General features: G+C 48.1%; 1 long non-coding RNA gene across 1 annotated transcript; it reads right to left on the bottom strand.

Annotated features, from left to right (window-relative positions):
• Window positions 1-10,617: 10,617 nt before the first annotated feature.
• On the bottom strand, window positions 10,618-12,605 carry LOC144824435 (uncharacterized). Its single transcript, XR_013608948.1, has 5 exons — window positions 12,532-12,605; window positions 11,785-11,907; window positions 11,588-11,686; window positions 11,410-11,504; window positions 10,618-10,986 (listed from the first exon to the last, which is right to left on the bottom strand). It is a non-coding gene; the product is annotated as an uncharacterized LOC144824435 (long non-coding RNA).
• Window positions 12,606-27,810: the final 15,205 nt, after the last annotated feature.

Genomic DNA, 27,810 nt, shown 5'->3' with positions numbered 1-27,810 from the left:
TTTTCCCCACACAATGCTGGCTCCGCCCCCCTGTGGTTTGTCTAATGACCCTAGCCTCCCCAGTGAATGAAAGGGGTGGTTGGGCCATCAAGGGTACTCCCAAGCCAGCTGCAACTGGTTTCCCCCCACCCTGCACCTCCTAACAAAGGAATTCTCTGTATAAATATGGGGCTGTGTCCCCACAGAAATTGTTCTATTTTCGGATCCTTGCCAGAGGGGGCTGTTGCTGCTGCTGGGGCCAAGAGGACCGCCACTTGGCTTGTCTCCCTGCCTGGAGACCCAGTGTGCTGGCTCTGGCCCTGCCCTGCCCCTCTGCCTGCCTCCAGTCCCTGCTGGAGCTTTTGCTTTGACTTAGAGTGCCTGGAGGCGCTCTTATTTGATTTATAGCGCTAGGAGCGCTTTCCTGGTGCCCCAGCGCTCAATAGCGCTTTGCTGATATTTCTAGCGCTAGGAGCGCTTTTCTTTAGCCCCCAGGCGCTGGGTGCGCTTTATTTCTATTATAGCGCTTTGGAGCGCTTTTGCCGCTTTTTGGCATAGCGAGTGCCTACCTCGCTGTATCTTTATTTTTGAAGGCCGGTGCCTACCCGGCATTGCCCCGTACTTGAATTTGTAAATACCTCGAGGGAGCCCACTCCTCGGGTACTGGGAGCCCGCCTGCCTACCTGGAACGGGCCGCCGCGCTGCCCGCGACGACCCGGAAGTGTTCTGGCCGACCGGCCAATCGCAGCGCGGCCCCTGAGAGGCCGACCGGAAGTCCCGCCCCCGGAGCCGAGCAGCGAGGAGAAGGGCTGCCGGCCGTGTCCCCGAGGCTCCCCGAGTGGAGAGAGGAGCCCCGGGAGAAAGAGAAGAGCGGCGCGAGAGGAGCCGGCAGTGTCTGCCCCCGCAGCACCAGCGAAGGACCGGTGAGTGCGGGGACAGGGTCCTTTGTCTTGATTAAGAGCGGCCCCGGTTGGCAGCGGGCCGCTCCCACGAGTCCCCCCTGATTGATTTACGAGCCCCGAGGCTCGAGGGGGCATTTGTTTGTTTAGGGCCACGAGGCTCACAGCGCCTTCTGGTTTCCCGAGCCCTGAGAGGCTCGTGCGCCCATAGTAACTTTGCAAGCCCACAGGAAGCTCTGGGGCATTGTCGATTATTAATTTAGAGCGCTGGAGCTCTAATTTGCACATTTTGCTTTGTGAGCCCCTGAGAGGCTCTAGGGGGACACAGGCAGCTAGTTGGTTGTAGCCCCGAGGCTCCCACGCTGTGTCTCCCCACTGTGTTCTTGAGCCCTCCTGGCTCCAACGTTGCCTACCATATTTACAACTGTCCAGCACTTAGTGGACAAGTTGCTACGTTTAGGCTTTTGTGCTGTGCTGCCTGCGCAGCCTTCCCTGACTTTGAGACTCAGGGCATTTCAGCCCCTTTCGAGGCCAGTTGGCCTGAGGGACCTTTCTAGTGTTGTGCCATGTGCACCCTGCGCAATTTATGATTCCTGCTAATTTGATTTCTGCGCAAATGTTCTAACCTGCACCTCTGAATGTGTATTAATGTTTCATGTGCAATTCTTGTTTGTTATTACCTTTGCTAAAAGTGACCTGCTTAGGTGATTCTTTATGTGTTTATCCCCTTTGCTAAAAGTGACCTGCTTAGAGGATTGTTTGTGTCATTACCTTTGCTAAAAGTGACCTGCTTAGGTAATGCCTTGTTCTTTTATTTCCCTTTGCTAAAAGTGACCTGCTTAGAGGAATGTTGATGTTTGATTGCCTTTGCTAAATGTTACTTGCCTAGGTGATTATTTTAGGTTTCCTTCCCCCTGCGTGATTTCCCTACAGAGACTAGGGTGGCGTAGGAGGTGATAGGTTTTCCTTCCATAGGTCCTGATGATAAGGTCCTAGCTCCCTGCGTGATTTCCCTACAGAGACTAGGGTGGCGTAGTAGGTGATAGGTTTTCCTTCCATAGGTCCTAGCTCCCTGCGTGATTTCCCTACAGAGACTAGGGTGGCGTAGGAGGTATTTTCCCTTTACCAGTAGTTACTGGTTGTATGCTACATTTTCTATTTCTGTGTTACAGTCATTATATGTTTATGTGCTAAAGTGTTATACCTACAAGTATTATTTCTAACAAGTGCATACCCCTGACAGTGGTCCAGGTGGCCCTGTCCTGTACATAATCCCTTGTAAATCTTGCCCGTGCCTGTTGGCACATTGTAAAGTGTGTGTGTTATCTAATGTGTTTTTATTATTATAATACAAAGGCTATTTTTGATATAACCTTGTGTGGAGTTTCCTTTGTGGTGGGCCTTTGGTTGTTGTCGCTGGGGTGCGCGCGCAAACGCTTTACACATCGCCTCTGAGATTAGCCTTGCTGCTCGCGCCACGTTACCTAGAGGGTGAGCGGGGGTTATCTTGGTGTGTGACTCCCTGGCCCTGACCTTAGAAATGATGATCCCTGACTGACCTCGACGCGAGTCTTGGCCGGCCAGGGTCCCGTTTCTAACAGCACTCTACACCGGCATCAACAAAACCCTACTCCGCGAACTACAAACAATGCAGAACACCGCGGCCAAACTCATCCTCGGCATACCCCGGCACAAACGTATCAGCCAACACCTGCGGGGACTCCACTGGCTCCCCGTGGAAAAGTGAGTCACCTTCAAAATCCTCACTCCTGCCTTCAAATGCCTGCAAAACAACGGACCCAAACACCTCAACCACAGAATAAACTTCCACGTACCCAAAAGAAACCTGCGATCGTCCAACCTCGTGCTGGCGGAAACCCTGTGCTTCTACAGAACCAGAGCAGGCAGAAGATAGTTCTCCCACATCGCAGCCAAGACTTGGAATGAGCTACCGGCAGACATAAGACTCTCCCTCTCCCTGAACACCTTCAGGAAGATCCTCAAGACATGGCTCTTCGGCTGAACAAAGCAGCATATCACTCTCCCCCCCAGCGCCTTGAGATCCTCATGGGTGAGTAGCGCGCTTACAATTCCCTGATTGATTGATTGAACAGTACTTCTTCTGCCCCTTGCCGGAAAGAAAGAAAAGTGATTTGTCTCCATTGATCTGATCAAACCACTCCATGTGGCTGATACTGAATAGCAGGCCATGAGGGCTCCTGGGTAGCTGCTGATCTCCGCTTGTTACTATACAGGAATTAATAACTTTTGAAGATTCTATTCTATGAAGTAATAGAGTTGCCAAAGTAATAGAGGGGCATATTATCAAGGAGGTTTATCTCCGCTTTTTTGGCTTTAAAAGCCAAGAAAGCGGAGATAAAATTATCTCCCTATTACCAAGCTGTCGCTAACACCAGTTAGCGACAGCTAATAGGAGATAGCGACCATCTTGGGCCCCGCTTTGCATGTCAGTGATATTTATCACTAATGACATGCAAAGTGGGCGTGCCAAGATGTTAGCGACTGGAAACAGTCGCTAACATCGCTATCTCCTATTACCAACTTTTGGAGATATTCGCGCTAAGCGCGAATATCTCCAAAAGCTAACACCTGCCCTGAGCAGTTCTTAGCCATGTTAACCAATGGGAGGTGGATAACATGGCTAAGAGCATTTGCTCGATAATGCATGAATATCGCTGACTTTTCAGCGATATTCAAGCATTGCGGCCGTTTTTTATCGCATTTGCGATAAACCTTGCTATTAGCAAGGTTTATCTGCGATAAAAATCGCCGATGTGCGGCGATAATTTTTGTCTCTAAACAAGTTAGAGACAAAAATTATCTCTATTGGTTGGTAATATGCCCCAGAGTTGCCAAAGATAGATCGAAATGTGTCTGGTTACTTAATCAAATTTGATACCTTCTCTCTGAATAAGAGTGAACCTGAGTCAATGCCAGCTTCTGTTTCGCACAAAGAAAAAGTAGATAACATCTACCTTTGGAAGAAAAAGACTTACTTTGTTTCTCCATGGCTGCAGCTCTGGATTGCAATTTGTCTACTGTTCCTAGACCTCTATATAGGTGTAGTGACTTTCTTTTTCCCGCTTCTGAATGGACATCTCCCAGAAGGCTCCGCAGTACAGCATGTGAACTAGGTCCTGAAACTTCATACGTCATCTCATGGAATAGTTTAGGACAGGGTTTCCTACAATGTATTTGGTCCCCCTAAACTTTGAACAACATGTATTAAAAAGAATGTGAATGATATCATCACCTCCAGTACATTCTCTGTTAATTGGGACTTTGAAACTGTGAATAGCATGCTATCTGATTTAGAACAATGGGCTGCATTTTCAAAAAAAGAATTGTATGCTGACACCATGTATTGTTACCAACACTATGGACATCGTTTCTTGCACAAGACAAGCATTCCACTCAATGTTTTTACTTATCATCAATGGGAACATTGCTCTACAGCACTAAAACGTGGTTCACAAACATTTGCACAAAAGTTTGCATATTTTCTGTGTTTAACTCTTCAGACCCGACCTCATATTAATATATGGTTGCACCTACATCTGCGAAGAAAAATATGCTCACCAACACTTCCTTTATTTCACAAAAGATACACAGGTGCTAGACGGAATACAGAGCAACATTCACCCCCAGTTAATAGATCTGGGTTTAATCCATTGTTCTTTTGATCACCATGCCACCCCAGTGTAGACCCAACCATATCCAAATCAATCTTTACCCTGTGCCTCGTGGGAACATTCCAGACCGAACTGCCAAGCCAGGTCCTCCCTTGACGAGAAACAAGCATCCCGGGGCCAGTTTCAGGTCATCACCCCTCATCAGCCAGGCTAGCTTGAATCCAGTGGCATGGTGAGCAAAAAATATGGCTTTAGGCCCATCTCTCTGTACTGGGGTGAATGTTTGACATTGTTCTGCATTCTGTCCATCAATTGTTGTTTTTTAATTTGTCACCCCAAGTGGAACGGGTATGCCCAGATGTGGGCCCAGTGCTCTTGATGCCACTGGAGTCAAGCTATCCTGGCTGATGAGGGGTGTAACCCCGAAACTGGTCCTAGGATGCTTGTTTCCAGTCCAGGCAGGACCTGCCCTGGCAGTTCGGGCTGGACTGTTCCCATTGGGCACAGGGTCAAGATTGATTTGCATATGGCTGGGTTCAAACTGGAGTGGCATGGCGAGCAAAAAATCAATGGATTTAGTCCCAGATCTCTGTACTGGGGTGAATGTATGACATTGTTCTGAATTCTGTACATAAGTTGTTGTTTTTTCCTTCATTTCCCAGCTGTCTTTACAAGGTGTTAGCTTTTGGAGGGACACTATAGACACACAATCTTTCTGGGGGACGAAAGATTGGCAAGTGCAGGGAAATGAGGTGTTATTTAGAGCATGCCTCATACCACAGCAAGTTATCTTCCTGAACGAAACAGTGCAACAAACTTCCTGTCTAGGACTTGCCAAGATTAAGGACTTCATCTCACCTCGAATTCCCTCACCTACACACTTTGAGGGTTGGCAGAATTATACATCATGTAGTGAGGATACACTGAATGACATTATACATGAAGGTTTACACACTTCTTCAGACCCCAATCGGGTGGGATGGTTAGTTTGGCCTATCAACACAAATGGGTGTCAATCAAGATTCAAGGGTACCGCCGAAGTGTTTAGTATCCATAGGCCAGACCACTGCTATGTACAACGAGAACATCCAGGGGTGGTGACATCCTGCAGTGTTGGGAAGTTATGCCTAGAGTGACTGAAAACCTCAACACTGTCCCAGGTAAAACAACACTTTCCTAACTCCGTATGACATGGATATAAGGTATTTTTTGCTAGGTCCCAGAAAACATTGTTGCAAATGCATCTTATACGCTATTTACAACTAAGGGCCCCATTAGGATAGCGGGTGGAAAATCACCCCGACCGCCATGGAGGCGGAAAACGACTGTCCGCCGGGACCGCGGATATACCGGCGGTCAAATTAGGATCAACTGGCAAAAAAGACCGACCGCAGCAGTAGTGCGCTAAAAAAAACTGCCAGACGCGCGCGGTGATGTCCTAAAACCGACCACTGTTGTCGGAAACGCAGCGGAAAAGCTACACCACGCTGCAAGCAAAGCAGAGACACCGTACGAGAAATTAGGATTTCTCCGTTGGTCCCACGGTACGACACGCTGTTTCCGACCGCCGCGGTCGCACACTGCAGTGAATGGGAGAGCCAGCAGAAGAGCTGCAGCATAGCCCCCGCACCCGACGGTACATAAAAAACATGGCGGACGAAGCCAAAACATCGCAACAATGCCTAACTGAGCACAACTTAAAGTAGCCATGCCCCACAAATACACAAAACACATACCAATGAAAAAACAAATGCAAAAAAAAATATATACAATTTCCAGGACCACACCCACAATACACCTCACAGCAAAAGCCCATTTGGACACACCCACACAGCTGAGTATAAAAACAGCCCTTTTACTGACCACAATCCTTTGCAATGCTCCAGAAGAGAAAAGCAAACACCACATCTGACAGGAGAGGCAAAACAACACAACACACACTCCACCAACACCACCACCATCACCATCACTAGTCACTACCACCATCACACCAGCACCAACAATGCCCCAGGACACAACACACCTCACACCTCAACACCACACCCACCACACCCTGCACCCACAAAGACTACAAACACCCACCACCATGGCAGCACAGAAAATGCCAAAATTCACAGAGGGTAAGTTGACTGTCATGGTCAATGAGACAGTGAGAGTGGAACCACAACTGTTTGGTAGCCTGATCCAACAGACACCATTAGCCACAAGGACACAAATGTGGGAAAGGATAGTCCAAAGGCTTAATTCAGTAGGGACCACCCCATGATCCAAGAAGGAGATCATGAAGCGTTGGCATGAGCTCAAGAGGGTTGTCAAGGAGAAGAGGAGCAAGAACTGAGAGCTGGGGAACCGGACTGGCATTAGCCCTCCCATCCCACATAAAATATTCACACCCTGGGAGGAGAAGGTGCTTTCCATACTGCATCCTGAGAGTCTCACAGGAGTAGCCGGGGGAACGGAGGCTGGTAAGTACAAACAAATGGAAACCAACACACTGATAAGTACTTCCATGCACAACCCAAACACCATTGCACTGTTCACCCTCACCTAACAGGTAGGCAGCCATCTTCACTGGGAGGTGTGTTTGGTGGTGGGAGGCCTGCACTATCACTTCCACCATGCCCCCTGTCCCACACCTGAGCAGCATGGAAGCCTCCCCCACCCAGGAACATTTGTCAGCGATTGCACTGTTCACCCTCACCTAACAGGTAGGCAGCCATTTTGTATTGGAGGACTGTTTGGGGGTGAGAGGCCTGTATCACGACTTTCACCATGCCCCCTGTTCCACACTCCAGCAGCATGGATGCCTCCCCTCCCAGGAGCATGTGTCAGCCATTGCACGGTTCACTCCCACATGCCCCCTGTCCCACACCTGAGCAGGATGGAGGCCTCCCCCACCCAGGAGCATGTGTCAGCCATTGCATTGTTCACCCTCACCTAACAGGTAGGTAGCCATCTTGTATTGGAGGATTGTTTGGGGGTGGGAGGCCTGCACTACGACTCCCACTATGCCACCTGTTCCACACTCCAGCAGCATGGATGCCTCCCCCACCCAGGAGCATGTGTCAGCCATTGCACTGTTCACCTTCACCTAACAGGTAGGCAGCCATCTTCACAGGGAGACTGTTTGGGGGTGGGTGGCCTGTATCACGACTCCCACCATGCCCCCTGTTCCACACTCCAGCAGCATGGATGCCTCTCCTCCCAGGAGCATGTGTCAGCCATTGCACGGTTCACTCCCACATGCCCCCTGTCCCACACCTGAGCAGGATGGAGGCCTCCCCCACCCAGGAGCATGTGTCAGCCATTGCATTGTTCACCCTCACCTAACAGGTAGGTAGCCATCTTGTATTGGAGGATTGTTTGGGGGTGGGAGGCCTGCACTACGACTCCCACTATGCCACCTGTTCCACACTCCAGCAGCATGGATGCCTCCCCCACCCAGGAGCATGTGTCAGCCATTGCACTGTTCACCTTCACCTAACAGGTAGGCAGCCATCTTCACAGGGAGACTGTTTGGGGGTGGGTGGCCTGTATCACGACTCCCACCATGCCCCCTGTCCCACACTCCAGCAGCATGGAGGCCTCCCCCACCCAGGAGCATGTGTCAGCCACTGCACTGTTCACCCTCACCTAACAGGTAGGCAGCCATCTTCACTGGGAGGACTGTTTGGGGTTGTGAAGCCTGTATCATGACTCTCATCATGCCCCCTGTCCCACACTCCAGCATCATGGAGGCCTCCCCCACCCAGGAGCACTGTTCACCCTCACTTAACAGGTAGGTAGCCATCTTCACTGGGAGGCCTGCATAATCACTCCCACCATGCCCCCTGTCCCACACCTGAGCAGGATGGAGGCCTCCCCCACCCAGGAGCACGTGTCAGCCGTTGCACTGTTCCCCTCACCTAACAGGTAGGCAGCCATCTTCACTGGGAGGACTGTTTGGGGGTGGGAGGCCTGCATCACGACTCCCACCATGCCCTCTGTCCTACACTCCAGCAGCATGGAGGCCTACCCCACCCAGGTGCATGTGTCAGCCATTGCATTGTTCACCCTCAGCTAACAGGTAGGTAGCCATCTTCCCTGTACTGGCTGTTTGGTTGTGGGAGGGGTGTACCACGACTCCCACCATGCACCTTGTCCCACAACCCAGCAGCATGGAGGCCTCCCCCACCCAGGAGCATGTGTCAGCCATTGCACTGTTCACCCTCACCTAACAGGTAGGTAGCCATCGACAGAGGTCTGGCTGTTTGTGTTTGGACCTGCAACACTACACACGGCACCAATTGCATGCAATCCATCGATACAGGACATGTATGATTATTTGATGTTTCCCTGCACCATGTGATAACAGCCAGTATTGCATTTAACAATAATACTAAAGTTGTCTCAATTGTGTAGTGTACAGACAGCAGATGACATGCAGCTAAAAGAATATTTGCACATTGCACAACACTGACCATTCCCCATCTAATCCACAGGTGATGAAGATCTTGCTGCTGAGGACAACAACGACCAGCAAAGCCAGTCTCCACCCCCGGTACATGGACTCTCAGATGTTGACTCCCAGGAAAGTTTGGACAATGAGCTCCGGGCTGGCCCATCTGCTGTGCCAAGGCCCAACCGGTCCCAGAGCCCCATCCTCCCCACCACCGCATCTGCTGCACCAACAACTGCACAGCAGACCCCTGAAGTCACGGCCTGTGCCTCCACCGCTGCCACCTTGGCCACCACCACCACCAGCACCCTCCCTGTCCCAGGGGATGACTAGGACATACCACCAACTGTGGAGGGCAGGGAGAGTGTGCGATGACCCACCGTGGTGAGGTAACAGGTCCGCGGCAGTAGGGCAGGTGGGAGGGCCAGGGTCCCCCCCCCAGACCTCAGGAGGTTGGCACACCATCCCTGGACCACTTCACCAGAGTTATCGGTGCATATGAACAGGTCCAGGGACAAATTGGCTGGTCGGACAAACCATTACGTGAGCTCATCCAGCTGATGAGGTCCATCGACACACGCATTGGTCAAATGGTGGACCTCATGGCCCAGCAAGTGACGTTGCTGAGGAACAGGCCTGTGTCACAACCAACACCTCTGCCCTCTTCTGTTGTGCTGCAGGATGGAAGTGCACCATCCTCCCCTGCGCCAACAGAGAGGGGTGAGTCCTCAGACGCTGCTGGCCATTCAGCAGGCCCCCCCGCCAAAAAGATCAAGGGGTGACCAAAGAAGAGCCTGGGAGTCTCCGGAGGCAAAGCACCAGCCACATGCCATTCACAGAGCCAGCTCTGATGGCAACCCTCTTCCCCACTGCATTGACTGTTTGGACTGTCCTTCCAAACACTGCCTTGGCAATGGCACTTGTCTGTTGGACTAGGTCACCACATCCATGTAGTACCTACTCTTGCATCTCATCTACGATGACTGTCAACTCACTGCTCCTTCACCACCTTCATGTAAATATTCCCGCACCCCTCACATGTCCACTTTGCACATAAAAACCTGACGCACCAGATTTTGTGCTGTATTGTTTTTATTGCAATATTTACAGTTTAGAAAACGTCCATGATGTGTCCAAATGATGTACAGTATGTAGGGCTGGACTAATCGAAGCACCTAGGGAGACACTACAGAACAACAGTCACTGGTGATATTGTGGCATCACAGACATAACACTACGCAAAACATACACATGAGTCTACAGGCATACAAGACAATGTGCGTCAGCTGTCAACCAATGGCCACATATGCAATGTCAATGCCACCTTTCCTACACACAGGTGACTCAACATGTGCCTGTCTGTACCATCCGCCCATAGCCATTTACAACAACAACAACCACAACAGACAATGTACAAGTCGTACATCTTCACACACCTTCAAGTGAATTAGCGGTTGACGAGCTGTTGACGTATGTCAACTCCTGTCCTCATCACTGGACTCAGGTCCTTGGGCAGGCGTGGGCCTTGGTTCCTCTCCGTCATCCAGGAGCAGGGGAAACCCCTTGTGAATGGCCATGTTGTGCAGCAAGTTTCAAAGAAAAGGGAGTTACCCCAAAAGTAGAAACTTTAGGGACGGGGTGTGGAACAAAGGCAATAAAAACAAGTCCCTATAATGCTAAGTGAAGGGCTGCCTGTTGTATCCTATACCAAGTACAATTCTTTATAGGCCGATATTGCCTCAAAAGACCTATGATCACATATTATACCAAAACATGCACTAAGAACCAAAAATTATTTGTAGTAAACACTTGTAACCAATCTAAAATATTATATACAATATAGAAAATGAAGTTAAATCATTTTTTTATTTCAGTTTAAAAAGATAAAGGTTTTGATAGGCAGTTGTCATTCCTCCCAAAATAAGTTACAATCTAATCACAAAATAAGTCGACGCAGCGTTTCGGTGATCTTTTAAATGGTTCCACCTTCTTCAGGACTAAAATGATTTCATGAAATCTAAAGTTAAAAAAAGTTCATATCAATTTTTCAACAGATATAGTGCACGCATCCTAAAACAACATATTGAAAACACATATTTACACAATCTTCTACTAACAGTGTATTCTGTCTTTCATTTGATATGTCATACATTAGTTATTAGCATTCCTATTGCCCCCCATAGTTACCATATTAAGGTTGGGGTATTGACTAGCACTTGGTCCAATAGTTCATTTCTAAAAGCCTCACATTGCAGGCTTCCCTACTATCTGTTTTAATCTGGATAGTATCTTTGCTGTTATCAACGTCATAACATCATATCTTTCTACTGTGTATCTTATGTATTGACATTTGGTCTATTTACCACTGTTCTATATATCTGTTTTTCTATAGGAAAACCTTTCTCCTATTAGCTATCCCCATATGAACCTATTAACATACCTTTTGAAATCGTATCAAATAAAATACACATATTCAATCTCTGGGGGTTTGAGATCCCTCTTGGAATTCAAAAAGGAGACGGCTTGTGAATGAGCCTAATGAAAAAAAAAAGCATCCTTACTGCTACTGTTATTAATGCTGACATTCTATCCAGAATAAGGGGGTTTATGTCGCATACCTTTTCATGAGTTGTAATGGCTTTGTGATACGCAAGAGCCACCGTACTCATATCAGGTTAGTTGATGAAAAAGCCACTGCAATCAATTCAGGACTTTATCTATATTGGAAGACAAATTATAAGGGGGGGGGGGTTTGATTGCTATACATACAATCAATTTCATGTGTTTTCCGGGCTCTAAAGGATTGTGCGCTTACCTCAAGATTAAAAAGGCGGTGAGAGATGTATTTTCATTTCAATTAGGAAAAGCAGGTATTTTTCAATTACCCGTGGAGTTAGAAAATCTGTGATTCTTTTATTATTCCTCCCTTCCTCGTGACCTGTATTTAGGAGTAAGATATGTGATAGCGTATACTCCTGCTTTCTGCAATATAACTTTATTCAAATTGGGCACTATTTATTGTAATGCATGCTATTTTATATATGAATGGCAACAAGTAACAGGAGTATCAGTCCCAAGTTGGTAAATAAGTAAAGACATCTTTATTCTAGGAAAGACACATCACTACGTTAACCCTTTTTTTAAAATATGGTATGATCTTTACTAATCTCCTGCTTATTCGGGCAAACAGTTCAGGACTATCTCACCGCAATCCATTTGTTTTATTTTTGTCGGTAAGTTGCGGCCATGACACCAAAAGGGTGTGTATTAATGTTTATATTATTAAAAATACAGCCATATGTTTAATGTCCACATATATTCACAAACGGCTGCCAAGATTGCATTGCTTACATGCGTCTTGCGCTTATCAGTTAAGAAACGAACTTAACTCGTTTAAACCAGAAAGTATATTCAAAAATGTCTTTTTACAAACATAGGCGCCTCGTAGCATGCTGCAGTTGTATTCAGCTCAGAGGTTCTATTTGGCTCTAAAACTCCATGCGTCTGTAAACTATAAATAGCTACGCTTAAGCGTTTTCTCTGTCTCCGTTCTGACTCTTACCGATTAAAAAGTTATCGGCCTCCCTGCTCCTGCGGACTCATCTCGAACAGCATCTATTTTTTACGGAAGAAAGTCCTTCCTTTATATCCTGTTAAAGGGATAGGTCAGAGCTCTTCATTGCCATGACGTAAGAGCGGAAGTATAGAGATAGAGTGAGGACGGGTCCGTTGGGCAGAGTTCCGTCATATTGTAATGGCTGACAGTAATTCAGTAATTCTCGAGCAGTTTTCACATCTATCATAATGCTCGAAAAGAGGCCATATATTCATATTAATAAAATGAGATATCTGTGACTGTTTATTTTATAGTTATTATTTTTTAATAAAAAAATCGGCACATTTGCCACACCGTATGTTATTTGTTTTTTTATTTTTTATAATTATTTAATAATTTTACATAGAAGCACAATTAGTCGAAAGGTCAGCGCAAAAGATGTTTTTGGTTTACGTACTCTAGGTTGTCATGTCTACTTTTCCATGCGTTGTTTATTTATAATAAGACCATTGGAGATTCTATGTTTACAGCGGCCAGCTTGAGATGGTACATCTTTCATTGTGGAATGTATGTCTACATACACAATTGCCCTATGAGGTTTCTTAATAGAAAAATAATAAGCAGCATAATACAGCATGTCACAACGATCTTGCGCACCTTCCCAGGCGAGTATGCCAATGCACCTCCAGTCCTGTCAAAGCAGCGGAATCTTGACTTGAGTAGGCCAAAAGTCCGCTCAATGACACGTTGGGTTCTGCCATGGGCCTCATTGTACCTGACGTCAGACGGGGTCATGGGATTCCTTAGTGTGCTCATCAGCCATGGACGACTGGGATATGCAGAGTCACCTAGGAATAACAAACACACATTGCAATGTTGCACAGGCAGAGGGCAGCAGGGCACAAACACACATCACGCCATATCACTAGGCATACTCACCTACAATCCAAGCATGATCGGGATGCAGGTTAGCCATCATCTGGGGCACCATGCTGTTCCTCATGACGTATGAATCATGGGCTGAGCCGGGGAATCTTGCACACACATGTGAAATGTTCATGTCCGCAAGGCACACCACCTGCACATTTATTGAATGATAATGTTTGCGATTTCTAAAAATGTGCTCCGTGGCCTGTGGTGGCACCAGACCGACATGGGTGCAATCGATGGTACCAACAACATGGGGGATGTGCCCAAGGGCATAGTAGTCACCCTTCACACCGGGCAATTCTGCTCCCCTGGGGAAACGTATGTAGTGATCCTTATATCTCATCATGGCTGCAAGAGCATCCCTCAGCACCATGCTGAACATAGGTTATGACATCCCTGCACGCCTACCACGGTCTCCTGGAAGGTACCAGTTCCAAAAGAGTAGAGGACTGCCATCACTTTGTATGTGGGTGTGAAGGCTGTTGGGTAGTGGTGACGAGGCTGCAGGTGGGGCTCCAACAGATCACAAAGGGTCTTCATGGTTGCTCTGTCGAGGCGGATTTTTCAGATGATCGCTATATCCTCCATGTCCTCCAGCACTGTCATGTGACGTATGAGATTTTGCCTCCTCCTAGTTGAGATGTACATGGACACATATCAATGACAACCATCATGAGGTGTACTCAGCACACAAGGTCACATGTGTTTAAATTTGAGACACACAGAGGACACACCAAACCATTTACAATACACAGGTGCTGCAAACAAAACAGAATGTAAATGTAAATGCCCAGTTTCTGAACACCACATTCCACATGTGCACGCCTCATACCGTACCATCAACAAAAGTGTGTAACATGACCATGAATGCCTCACACACATCTGCTGTACCTGTCACACCTCAATGCATCATGTGAAGCTGGCACACATCAAGAGCCCAACGATCACAGTAGATGGTAAACTTGTGTGCATGGGCTGATATGGTAGCACAAGTATGAAAGAACACCATACAGTGAGACAAGCCTTGTCAAGGTCAGCACTGACCTACGACACATCGATTTGTGACACATCATTGACAACATCTTAACACTGTCAGGCATCATTAACCATCAAATGAATCAGTGACATTGCAGGGACAACAGACCAATGTGCGTCACACATATCGTGCGACCACCTGTGCTTTAAATCAATTAATGGCCATGTGTTCACAATGATGTGCCATTAAACATGTTGCTGCTGTGTACTGATGCAAAGTTCATGATGGAATTTGGCATTGCATGTGACCAAATTCGCTGTAGCTACCGCCTGTCCACAGCGGTGTGACACAAGCACCACTCCCCTTTTAGAAAAACAAAAACTTAACACCGGGTTTTGTGCATAATTCTAATCATCAACTAGACGTTAAACAATTGTATAATTTGTACCACATGATAACATGATATATGATTTCACTTTCTTTTTTTATTGCATTATTTTTTTTGTTTTTTCATGAATTCATACTTTTTTCCTCTATAAATATCAAATACATAAACTTATATACAATTATTGTATTACACATACATAGGATACAAAAACCAGCATAATACAGATTTCCTTAGATTACAATACAGTAGTCCATGATTGTATACAGAACCAAAATTCCATTCAACCCGTTTCAGCTATGCCTACCTCAGGAATTCTGTATATTTCTCATGAGCGTTAACTATAAAATGAAACATTGTATCAATTGGTTTATTGGTCCTACAACTGTCAATGTCAAACAGATTGCATTAATTTTCTTTATTTATCTATATATTCACTTTTTACTTCTAGGACAACCTACCCATCAAGGGGGCCTGGACTAGCACTACCACATACCGATACCACCCAATTGCCAATACATTGCTATACATTATTACAGTGCATTATCATCTTTAAAAAACATTCTTCTGTGCATTGTATCTGTTTGCTATACATTATCAACAGATATATTCTTATCTACAAAAAATATACATCTGTACAGTATCTACAATCAATTCTCAGTTGCTATTTTACATTTGGCCATCGGCATACACAGCTAGAGCACCTCTCCTTAGCCAGTTTATGATCATAGATATTCCTTCTAGATAGCTTATCTATGATCATTATCTAGAACTTTTGTTTAAAGCACCACTCCCTACAAACGTGCGGTAGACATTGGCATGGTTTGCTGGCAGTGGGCATGCTGCCCCACACAAATGGCGGTTGCTACAGCCTGTCCACAGCGGTGTGACACAAGCACCACCCCCTACACAAGTGCGGTAGACATTGGCATGGAGGCATGGGTTGCTGGCGGTGGGCATGCTGCGCCACACAAATGGCGGTTGCTACCGCCTGTCCACGGCGGTGTGACACAAGCACCACCCCCTACACAAGTGCGTTAGACAATGCATGGGTTGCTGGCGGTGGGCATGCTGCGCCACACAAATGGCGGTTGCTACCGCCTGTCCACGGCGGTGTGACACAAGTACCACCCCCTACACAAGTGCGGTAGACATTGGCATTGAGGAATGGGTTGTTGGCGGTGGGCATGCTGCGGCACACAAATTGTAGTTGCTACCGCCTGTCCACGGCGGTGTGACAAAAGTACCACCCCCAACACAAGTGCGGTAGACATTGGCATTGAGGCATGGGTTGCTGGCGGTGGGCATGCTGCGGCACACAAATGGCGGTTGCTACCGCCTGTCCACGGTGGTGTGACATAAGCACCACCACCTACACAAGTGCGGTAGACATTGGCATGGAGGTATGGGTTGCTGTCGGTGGGCATGCTGCACCACACAAATGGTGGTTGCTACCGCCTGTCCACGGCGGTGTGACACAAGCACCACCCCCTACAAAAGTGGGGTAGACATTGTCATGGGTTGCTTGCGGTGGGCACGCTGTGCCACACAAAAAGCGGTTGCTACCGCCTGTCCACGGCGGTGTGACACAAGCACCACCCCCTACACAAGTGCAGTAGACATTGGCATGGTTTGCTGGCGGTGGGCATGCTGTGCCACAGAAATGGTGGTTGCTACCCCCTGTCCACGGTGGTATGACATAAGCACCACCCCATACACAAGTGCAGTAGACATTGGCATGGAGGCATGGGTTGCTGGCGGTGGGCATGCTGCACCACACAAATGGCAGTTGCTACCACCTGTCCACGGCGGTGTGACACGAGCACCACCCCTACACAAGTGTGGTAGACATTGGCATGGGTTGCTGGTGGTGGGCATGCTGCGCCACACAAATGGCCATTGCTACCACCTATCCACGGCGGTGTGATACAAGTACCACCCCATACACAAGAGCGGTAGACATTGGCATGGGTTGCTTGCAGTGGGCACAGTGCGCCACACAAATGGCGGTTGCTAACGCCTGTCCACGGCGGTGTGATACAAGCACCACCCCCTACACAAGGGCGGTAGACATTGGCATGGGTTGCTGGCGGTGGGCATGCTGCGCCTCACAAATGGCGGTTGCTACCACCTGTCGACGGCGGTGTGACACAAGTACCACCCCCTACACAAGTGCGGTAGACATTGGCATTGAGGCATGGGTTGCTGGAGGTGGGCATGCTGCGGCACACAAATTGCGGTTGCTACCGCCTGTCCACGGTGGTGTGACATAAGCACCACCCCCTACACAAGTGTGGTAGACATTGGCATGGAGGCATGGGTTGCTGGCAGTGGACATGCTGCTCCACACAAATGGCGGTTGCTACCGCCTGTCCACGGCGGTGTGACACAAGCACCACCCCTACACAAGTGCGGTAGACATTGGCATGGGTTGCTGGCGGTGGGCATGCTGCGCCACACAAATGGCGGTTGCTACCGCCTGTCCACGGCGGTGGGACACAAGTACCACCCCCTAAACAAGTGCGGTAGACATTGGCATTGAGGAATGGGTTGCTGGCGGTGGGCATGCTGCGGCACACAAATTGTAGTTGCTACCGCCTGTCCACGGCGGTGTGACACAAGTACCACCCCCTACACAAGTGCGGTAGACATTGGCATTGAGGCATGGGTTGCTGGCGGTGGGCATGCTGCGGCACACAAATGGCAGTTGCTACCGCCTGTCCACGGTGGTGTGACATAAGCACCACCCCCTACACAAGTACGGTAGACATTGGCATGGAGGTATGGGTTGCTGTCGGTGGGCATGCTGCACCACACAAATGGTGGTTGCTACCGCCTGTCCACGGCGGTGTGACACAAGCACCACCCCCTACAAAAGTGCGGTAGACATTGTCATGGGTTGCTTGCGGTGGGCACGCTGCGCCACACAAATAGCGGTTGCTACCGCCTGTCCACGGCGGCGTGATACAAGCACCACCCCCTACACAAGTGCAGTAGACATTGGCATGGTTTGCTGGTGGTGCGCATGCTGTGCCACAGAATTTGCGGTTGCTACCCCCTGTCCACGGTGGTGTGACACAAGCACCACCCCATACACAAGTGCAGTAGACATTGGCATGGAGGCATGGGTTGCTGGCGGTGGGCATGCTGCACCACACAAATGGCAGTTGCTACCACCTGTCCACAGCGGTGTGACACGAGCACCACCCCTACACAAGTGTGGTAGACATTGGCATGGGTTGCTGGTGGTGGGCATGCTGCGCCACACAAATGGCAGTTGCTACTGCCTGTCCACGGCGGTGTGATACAAGTACCACCCCATACACAAGAGCGGTAGACATTGGCATGGGTTGCTTGCAGTGGGCACAGTGAGCCACACAAATGGCGGTTGCTACCGCCTGTCCACGGCGGTGTGATACAAGCACCACCCCCTACACAAGTGCGATAGACATTGGTATGGGTTGCTAGCGTTGGGCATGATGCGCCTCAAAAATGCCGGTTGCCACCACCTGTCGACGGCGGTGTGACACAAGTACCACCCCCTACACAAGTGCGGTAGACATTGGCATTGAGGCATGGGTTGCTGGAGGTGGGCATGCTGCGGCACACAAATTGCGGTTGCTACTGCCTGTTCACGGTGGTGTGACATAGGCACCACCCCCTACACAAGTGCGGTAGACATTGGCATGGAGGCATGGGTTGCTGGCGGTGGGCATGGTGCGCCACACAAATGGCGGTTGCTACCGCCTGTCCACGGCGGTGTGACACAAGTACCACCCCCTACACAAGTGCAGTAGACATTGGCATTGAGGCATGGGTTGCTGGCGGTGGGCATGCTGGGGCACACAAACGGAAGTTGCTACCGCCTGTCCACAGTAGTGTGACATAAGCACCACCCCCTACACAAGTGCGGTAGACATTGGCATGGAGGCATGGGTTGCTGGCGGTGGGCATGCTGCACCACACAAATGGTGGTTGCTACTGCCTGTCCAAGGCGGTGTGACACAAGCACCACCCCCTACAAAAGTGCGGTAGACATTGTCATGGGTTGCTTGCGGTGGGCACGCTGCGCCACACAAATAGCGGTTGCTACAGCCTGTCCATGGCGGTGTGACACAAGCACCACCCCTACACAAGTGCAGTAGACATTGGCATGGTTTGCTGGTGGTGGGCATGCTGTGCCACACAAATGGCAGTTGCTACCGCCTGTCCACGGCGGTGTGCCACAAGCACCACCCCTACACAAGTGCAGTAGACATTGGCATTGAGGCATGGGTTGCTGGCGGTGGGCATGCTGCGGCACACAAATGGCGGCTGCTACCGCCTGTCTACGGTGGTGTGACATAAGCACAACCCCCTACACAAGTGCGGTAGACATTGTCATGGAGGCATGGGTTGCTGGTGGTGGGCATGCTGCACCACACAAGTGGTGGTTGCTACCGCCTGTCCAAGGCGGTGTGACACAAGCACCACCCTCTACAAAAGTGCGGTAGACATTGTCATGGGTTGCTTGCGGTGGGCACGCTGCGCCACACAAATAGCGGTTGCTACAGCCTGTCCACGGCGGTGTGACACAAGCACCACCCCCTACACAAGTGCAGTAGATATTGGCATGGGTTGCTTGTGGTGGGCACACTGCGCCACACAAATAGTGGTGCATCCTGTTGTTGTGTTGCATGTCTGTGTGTTGGCTGTGGTGTAGCTTCAATACCTGGGTGTGCTGTTCCTTTTGTGCTGTGCTGATTTGTGGTGTGTGTGTTGAGGTTGTGTCAGTCATGTCTGTGTGTAGCTGTTGTGCTTGTTGTGCACACATTGCTTGTTGTACATACAGTGCTGTGGGTATGTGGGCTTGGCATTGCCTGATGTGCATTCCCTGATGTCTTGTGGTGTTTGTTGATGTGTGCTTTCATGTGCATCTGTGGTTTGTTTGATGTGGCAGTGTAGTTCTGTGCAGGTGCAATTTTGTGTGATTTGTGTTATGTTGTGAGTGTGTTTAGTTCGTGAGTGATGATGTTGTGCACTCATGTTGTGTTTGTACTCACATTGCCTTTTCACAGTTTGGTTGGCAGGGTATGTCTGCTTCTGTTGGGGGGGTGGGTGTTCCTGTGCTGTTTGTGTGTAGTTTGGGTAAGTTATCTGTTCAGGCTACCCTGTGTGTGTTTTCTGTTTGTGGATACACCCAGGGTGTGTGTATGTGCTGGGAAGTATTGTCAGCCTTGAGTGTGTGTGTCACAGGTGTTGTGTGTTCCTTGTTAGCCACTCATGCAGTGGCTGTATCCCTGGTTGTCTGTTGTGTGGTGCCGGGTGTGTATTATGCTTGCCTGTTGCTGTGCTTGTTGGTGTGCAAGGCGGTGCACAGGATGGGCACCTGGCCTGTGACTTGCTGGTGTGTGTTGATGTGTAGTTGGGGGTGGTGTGTCCCTGTGGTCTCTTTGCCCTGCCCATGTCTTGTAGTGGCCCTGCTTTCTGCATTGTGCGCATGTGTTGACCGCTGCGGTGACGTGACCGGGAGTGGGACGTTGCTGCTAGTTCGCGGTCGATGTGTGTCCCGGATGCATAGGGGGAACTTATTGGCAGGTGGGTGATGTAGGGGTGCCCTTGTGGATGTGTTGTGACCCCAAGCAGAGTGTCTGTGGTGGACTTGGACCCTGTGTCAGCCCGTGTGTTGTGTGTTATATTTGTGTATTTGCGTACCTGCGGCATCGTCCGCGGGGGCCCAGTTGATGGTGGTGCAGTAGCGGGTACATGACCGGATGCATATGTAGGGCTGGGTCCATGGGGTTTATGACCGGGTGGTGACGACAGGCTCTGTGCTATGGCGCTCCGCTATCGAGTTACCGCCGTCTGTGGTTGGGCGGTGTCTCCGCTGTGGTGGCTCTGCCCGTTTGGGCCATCCTAATTTGAGGAGCGGGGTGGACGTAATTCAGCATGGCGGTCAGTCTACATTGGCTACCACCGCCGCGGTGGCGGCCGTACTTTGATGGCGGTGCGCGTCGCTCCGTGGCGGACGGGAAATGACCTATGTTTTGCTATACTAATATGGCAGACGTGAGTTCCGCTGCTCACAGGCGGAAAATGGCATTTTTCCACTCCGCCAGCACCGTTTGGAAAATCTCTCAACAAGAAGCTGCGGAGAGGTTGAGTGATATAGACACGGTTAACCTAGAAAATGCTTTGGCAATGGTCGACAGTGGCATGACCACACTAAAATCCAGGATTTATTTACTGGTTAACATTGAGTCTTCTGCTATAGATATAATCGAACAGGATATGTCTATCTTACAAGATGGACAATCACAGTTACTATTCATTCTATTATTAAGGTGGATGCTACAGTCATTGCATTCCGGTCACATGCCCTGGCGTCATATTAACAGTACGTCTCTGTTTTCTTCCTTTAATTTAACAATCAGGCAGACAGTAATCGAGATGCGAAATATACAAAGCTGAACATTGAAAAATTGGGCCAATTACTTTTCACCTTGGCTGAGTCACCATCCTCAGAATGGTTAATTTATGGCCATATAACATCGTCAGGGAACAGCATTCCAATTTCAATATTACCTAGAGTACTACCATGAAGGCAGGTATGAAGCGTTAGGGAAGGAATGCATCCATGAATCTTGGAACTTACCATACAGATGTAGATGCAGGAATGGGGACACGGAATTATTTCTCAGAGGTTCAGTCTGTGAGAATTTGTTAAGTGGGTCTCTAATTTGTCAGGATATTATGCTTCACCGAGCTTGCAACACTTTGGTTGCCACTTAAAAGGATCCCCAGCTGCCGGTATTCATCCAGTGTTTACACTGTTCTCGAATGGGAGCTACTTAATGATCAAGGTTGTTGTGGGATGCTACCGGGCATTGCATATCTGGTCACAGTAAGTTCCAGGGTTACTTGTTGTATGTAAGTATTGTTTCCACTAATCCACATAGTCAGGGAGGTGCTGTTATGGCCTTTGGTGAATGTTTCCCTTATACGGTTTGACTCTCTGAGCAGACTAAAACCCTTAGTTTTGAAAGAAGGAGGTGGCCATAACCTCAGCTCGAGAGACATTTGATCTCCATGTTGCAAGGTTTTTGGCTGAGATACAGGCCCTAGTCCAAACTAACTACCTGCTTAGTTTCAGAGAAATGGTACATAGTATCTATAACTTGTCCGATAGAAGTGGGATAGTACACCTATTTAAGAGCATAGGTTCTGGTCTGTTAAGCACCTTTCAGACGTTTTTCCGAATTATTTAATCTTTAATACATCCCATATTTGGAAGCATTTTTGGAGGGCTTCTGCTGATCCTGCTACTGGTAGTGGGCACCTGATTTTAATCTTTCGGCTAAGCAATGGACGTCCCCAATTCCAAGAAGATGGAAAAAGTGCTCTTGGAGCGACGTTGCCGTGAATGCATGGTATTCCATCTGGGCACACTCCAGCTTCGTGAGCTAAGCTAGCATTGTTTTTTATTGGCCGTTCAGCTTACGTGTTTGCGTGTTTGACATCTGTTTGACTCTTCCATCGGCTGCGCCTCCGGATGTGGATGTACTGCTGGATCCGCTAAAGGCCCATGTACTACAGTGTCCTCAGGGTATTCCAATCCTGATGTCAGAACTCCTAGAGTCACCATGGGATGCTTCAGCTTATTTTGGAATGGACACCGGCTCTGTACCAGGCTTACAGGCATCAAGTGCCTCCTCAGCAATGGCTGTGGGAAACCGGAGATCACCTTTGACCTATTGACCTGATCCAAGATGTGTTACAGGGACTGTCGTCTGTGAAGGCAGGCAACAGTAATGTTGTGTCTCTCACACAGGGCACATACATATTTGGCTCTCCGTGTGCTGGGAGTAATTTGGCCTTTTTCTCAAAAACAACTAAAACTGAAATTCGAAAACAGAATTTTTTGTTTTATTTTTCTTCTTCTGCTCTCACTGAGCGCTATGGCTTTGGGCGTGCTCAATTGGTCTCACATTATTTTGACTTCCTAGAGGACGCATAGGGCTTTGTTAGAGTTACATCCTTTACTTTTTCATATAACATGTTTTTTAGATGTTTTTATACTCATATTAGAACAATGTTTTTTAAGCTTTCTTAAACAGGCATATTTTAGCATTTATTTTTATGTCGTCCAGTCGGATGAGGAGTGGGTGTTATGAACCCCAATGTACCCAAATTTAGGCCTAGGTCGTTACACGACCTTTTACCTACAACTGTCCTAGCATTGTTCTACATAACGGGTCTGGCGCTGACATTTTACCTAGTTAGGTGCTACATGACTTCATGAGACTTTCTCCGAAAATTCGCCTCATGTATTATGCATGAGGATTCTCAGTATCACACCAGGATTACCAACTTCTGCATAATAACTTTGTATAAGGGTCCCCTCAATCATCATCCTTGCCCATTGAATGCTTCTAGGTAGAACCCTTGAGGGTACATTTCGGGTACATAAGCACTACATCTTCGCTGGGCAAACCAAACTTCGATGTTTACACACTGACGCGAGACGCTCAGGATCCTGCACACAGACACTTCAGCATGCAGTGGTCTGATATCCCTCGTGGGGTGTCCTTCTTGAGACCAAAACGGGGTCCTTCGCTCTCCTACATCAGGTAATGGGGTTTATCCTAAGGGGATTCCTGGCTTTACACCTACATAAACGCTAGGTACACTAAGGTACATCTACTTAGGGTTTGCATTGTAAGAGTATGCATTATTATTATCATGTATCTATATGCCTGCATATATTCATTGTTATAGCACTATTGGTAGAATTCTACCTTTTCTTTACTCAGCTGGTGCTCATAACCGTGTATATCAGGTTCTGTCTCATCGTTATTGCAGCACACATATTTTATACTAGATTGATGCTTGTGCAATAAATCCTTATTGAAAACGTCCCCATCATTTATTCTGTGTATCTCTCTGAGACAAAGTGAGCATGAGTGACTGAGTGAAAAGCAACATACTGTTTCCACGATCTCTGAGGGGATATATGATAGTTGTCAGAAATTATTCGCTCCTTAGTAAGGGGGGTTCACAGTGGCACTGTGAACTAGCTGGTCTAGACATAATGGGCCTCATTTATGAAGGTGTGCGTCACTTTTACGCAGCTGGTGCGCCACTACTAGGACTCAAATGAGTCAAAATCGTACGCATGCCTCACAGCAGGCGTAAGACTGACGCAAGCCCTTTCATTTGGGGCTTGCCCCATGCGAAAGGACACATTGCTGGAGTTGCGTCACTTTTGTGACACACTTCAGCAATGCATCACTTTTGCGCCTACAGATACGTCAGAAATACTGATGTATCTGTAACTCCTTGCGACATGATGCGTCATACTGTAAATATGACACATCAATGGTGTCGCAAGGAGGGCGCAATGAAAAGTGATGCATCGCTGTTTTCACACAGCGATGCATTACTTTTCATAAATGAGGCGCTACATTTCCATTGAGGGTATCTGGAATCAAGGACGACATTGCAGTTTTTAGTTCGAGCTGGGAAGAACACTTGCAGCACCTCTGGGAAGTATTGAAGGCTCTGCAGAGGTCAGGCCTCACGGTCAAATCCAGTAAGTGCTAGATTGGGCAGGGCTCTGTGTTGTATTTAGGGCACCGGTAGGAAGCGGTCAGGTGGTGCCCCTACAGGCAAATATTGACACCATTTTGACTTGGGAACCCCCCACAACTCTGACAGAGGTGAAGGCCTTTTTAGGTCTCACCAGCTACTATATGAGGTTTGCCAAGGGCTATGGCACCATTATTGCTCCCTTGCCAGAGCTGACTTTACGTAAGCAGCCCAGGAATGTGATCTGGACTGATGACTGCCAGAGAGTTTTGATGCCCTGAAGGCAGCCATGTGCACAGCGCCAATGCTCAAGGTACCCAACTTCTCCAATAAATTCGTAGTGCCGACTGACGCTTCAGAGCATGGTGTGGGAGCGGTGCTCTCACAACTGAATGATGAGGGCCTAGACAAGCCTGTAGTCTTCCTTAGCAGGAGACTACTCCCCAGGCAACAGAGGTGGAGTGCCATAGAGCGAGAAGCTTTTGCTGTGGTCTGGGCACTGAAGAAGCTAAGACCCTACCTGTTTGTGACTCTCTTCCGAATTCAGACATATCACAGCTGTCTCAGATGGTGATGCAAATAAGGGGTAAGAACCCAAAGCTCTTGAGGTGGTCCATCTGCCTCCAGAGAATGGACTTTGCGGTGGTACACCGCTCTGGCACAGAACACGCCAATGATGATGGCCTGTCCAGGTTCTTCTGCCTTAGTGAAGAGAACTCCAAGGCGGTTGGGCAGTTCTCCCTACTTTCAGCTGAAGGGGACATGTGTTAGACCTGGCATCATTAGGCGTGTTTCCCCTGTCTTTTTGCTATCTAACCTTCCGGTTTTTACTCTGTTTTTGCTGGTTTACTGTCTCTGTGCACCTTCTCACTGCTGTTCAGTGTTAAAGTGGAAGTGCTTCTATTATAAATTGCATTATGGATTGGCGTTTCCATAATTGACATATCTGATTTACTGTTAAGTGTGAGTAAAGTGCACTGAGAGTACCAGGACCTGTAAATCAATTGCTGCTAGTGGGACTGCAGCACTGATTGTGCCACCCACACTAGCAGCCTTTCAAAAGGTTCTCAGACCTCCAACTGCAGTGTTTGCATGCAGTTTTTACCACCATGTCGACTTGGAAATGCACCCACTTGCCGAGACCTAACCTTCCCTTTAATTACATGTGAGTCACCCCTAGAATAGGCCCAGGGTACCCCCATGGGCAGAGAGCAGTATATGTGAAAGGTGGGACATGTCCTGGTGTGTGTGACAAGTCCTGATACTGAACTACAGCGTAATTAGTTTTTCACTGTCGAAAGGCTATCTGTCCCATTGGATAGAATGGGAAATACTTTGTAAAAATTTTACAAGTATATCTTCCTATTGGGACAAGATAGCGAAATGAAGTTGAGTATACCTGAACTCAGAATGCCTAAATGCATCTTTTAGTAAAGATGATTTTTATGTTCTATGTTTTAAAATACCTCTTTTAGAAAGTAGGTATTTTCTTGCTTCGCCATCCTATATGCCTCTGCTGAGTTGTGGCTCGACTGTCTGGCTTTGGAGTGACAGGGGTTGGGGATGTGCATTCTCTTCAGATAGCCACTGGTGGGGTTGCGGTCTGTCCTGCTTTTCCTGGATGTATCAGGACTGGGCTGAATAGACCTGGGCTGTATTTAGAGTAGTGGGAGGAGGTTTCCTTGCACCTGAATGAGCCTGGTCTGGTTGGGACAATGCTGTTTCCACCCCCTGCCGGAAAGCTGGCAGGTGAGGACCAAACTAGTTTGGACTGAGCACAGATACTCTTTGCCCAAGGAAATAAAGAGGAACTGTATATCCATATTACTTTTTTTTTTTTTTTTTTTAATTTTTATTGACAGGATTCAAAAAATACAGTGGTAATACATTCATACATTGTCCATTACTCTGGTAAAAATAAAATAGAGTTAAAGGTGAAGGGGAGAAAAAAAGAAGTTACAAAACTGATAAATAAAAATTATACAAACGATTCAAAAATGGCATAAACTAGAACTTTAAGCAAAAACAAATAATTTCATGCACAGAATGGCTTTAGCAGGTAATCTCCACTGCTGGTATTTCAAAAAAGTGTTTCCAGATCTTTTCTTTTCTAGCAAGGGTTTTCGGACCACGATATTTAGCTAGTGCTAGTTCCAAAGTTCTAATTTCACTAACCAATGCCAGCCATTCCGCTACATTTGGGGGATCCTTAGAAATCCAGACCCTTGCTATAGTTAATCTTGCACAAGAAAGCAGAATCGTAGTAAGGTCCCTATTCGGAGAATTGGGCTCTTGTATATCAAGTAAAACCAGATGCGCTGTAATTTCAGGTATCGTTACCGCATATTACAAAGCACAGATCTAGAAACTTTAGCGAGGTGCCCCTCTTTTGCTGTGGCTTTTATTGTATATGAATTGTTTTAAACTTGTATAGTTTTTAAGGAATTTTTTACATTTTGTGTAACCTGTTTTAATCAAGTCGCACCCTGTTTTGTACTGTTTGTATGACAAAGCGATATTATTTCCTCTTACAATATTGGTTGTTCTAAAAGGATGAATTGAATGTGTACACTTTTATGATATTTGTATATCGAATAAAGTCATACAACAACAACAACATATTGGGGCCCACACCCCACAACTTTAGAACTCACTTGGATCAAGGAACCTGGCAAGAAGAAGAGCTGGAAGAACTGCCAGAAGGCATACTGCCCCCTTGCTGTGTTGTTGCTTTGCTGGGTTGGCCTGCAGTTGCTGCTTCTGTCTTGGGCAGTGAAAGGACTGGACTAAACGTTCTTCACTTGTCACTGAGTAACTCAAAGGGCTTAAATAGAGACAGCAAAGACTTCACTTACCTCTGGCTACTGCCTCTGGCATGTGGGTTTCAGTTGCCCCAGAGGGGAAAAGCAGCCGACACTGTCACCGAGACTTCTGTTGGCTCAGTGTCCTGAAGGCACACCAAGCGGCACAGCTGCACTTTGCACTGCAACCCTGCTCTCACCGACGAACCCACTGAGCTGCTGCTTGCACAGCAACCTGTGGGCACCGCACTCTGCATTGCCTCACTTCACTCTACCACCTGGTTTCACTGACGACATCGCTGCCCGCTGACCTGTGACTGCACTGTAGTTTGGGGGCACCGCTCATGAGACACATGATGCACCATCCCGTCCCACACCACAGTTTGGGCCAACCGATGCCAGCTTTCATCAACCGGCACTGCTGCTTGCACTGTGATCTGTCAGCACTGCCACGAGCACCGCCTCACTGAAGCTGCTGGATGACGGTCACTGAGCAGCTGCCAGCACCGCGACTTGAGGGCACTACTCCACTTCACATCTCAATCACAATGGTTGCCTCGAATGGCCTGCACTGACGCGGTCGGCCAGAACTAAAGGTACTGTTTATGAGTCTGCTGACACTAAAG

Source organism: Lissotriton helveticus, chromosome 3_1, assembly GCF_964261635.1.
Source record: "Lissotriton helveticus chromosome 3_1, aLisHel1.1, whole genome shotgun sequence".
NCBI lineage: Eukaryota > Metazoa > Chordata > Amphibia > Caudata > Salamandridae > Lissotriton > Lissotriton helveticus.
Note: the sequence above shows the minus strand (reverse complement) of the source record. Positions and strands in the feature narration are given on the sequence as shown.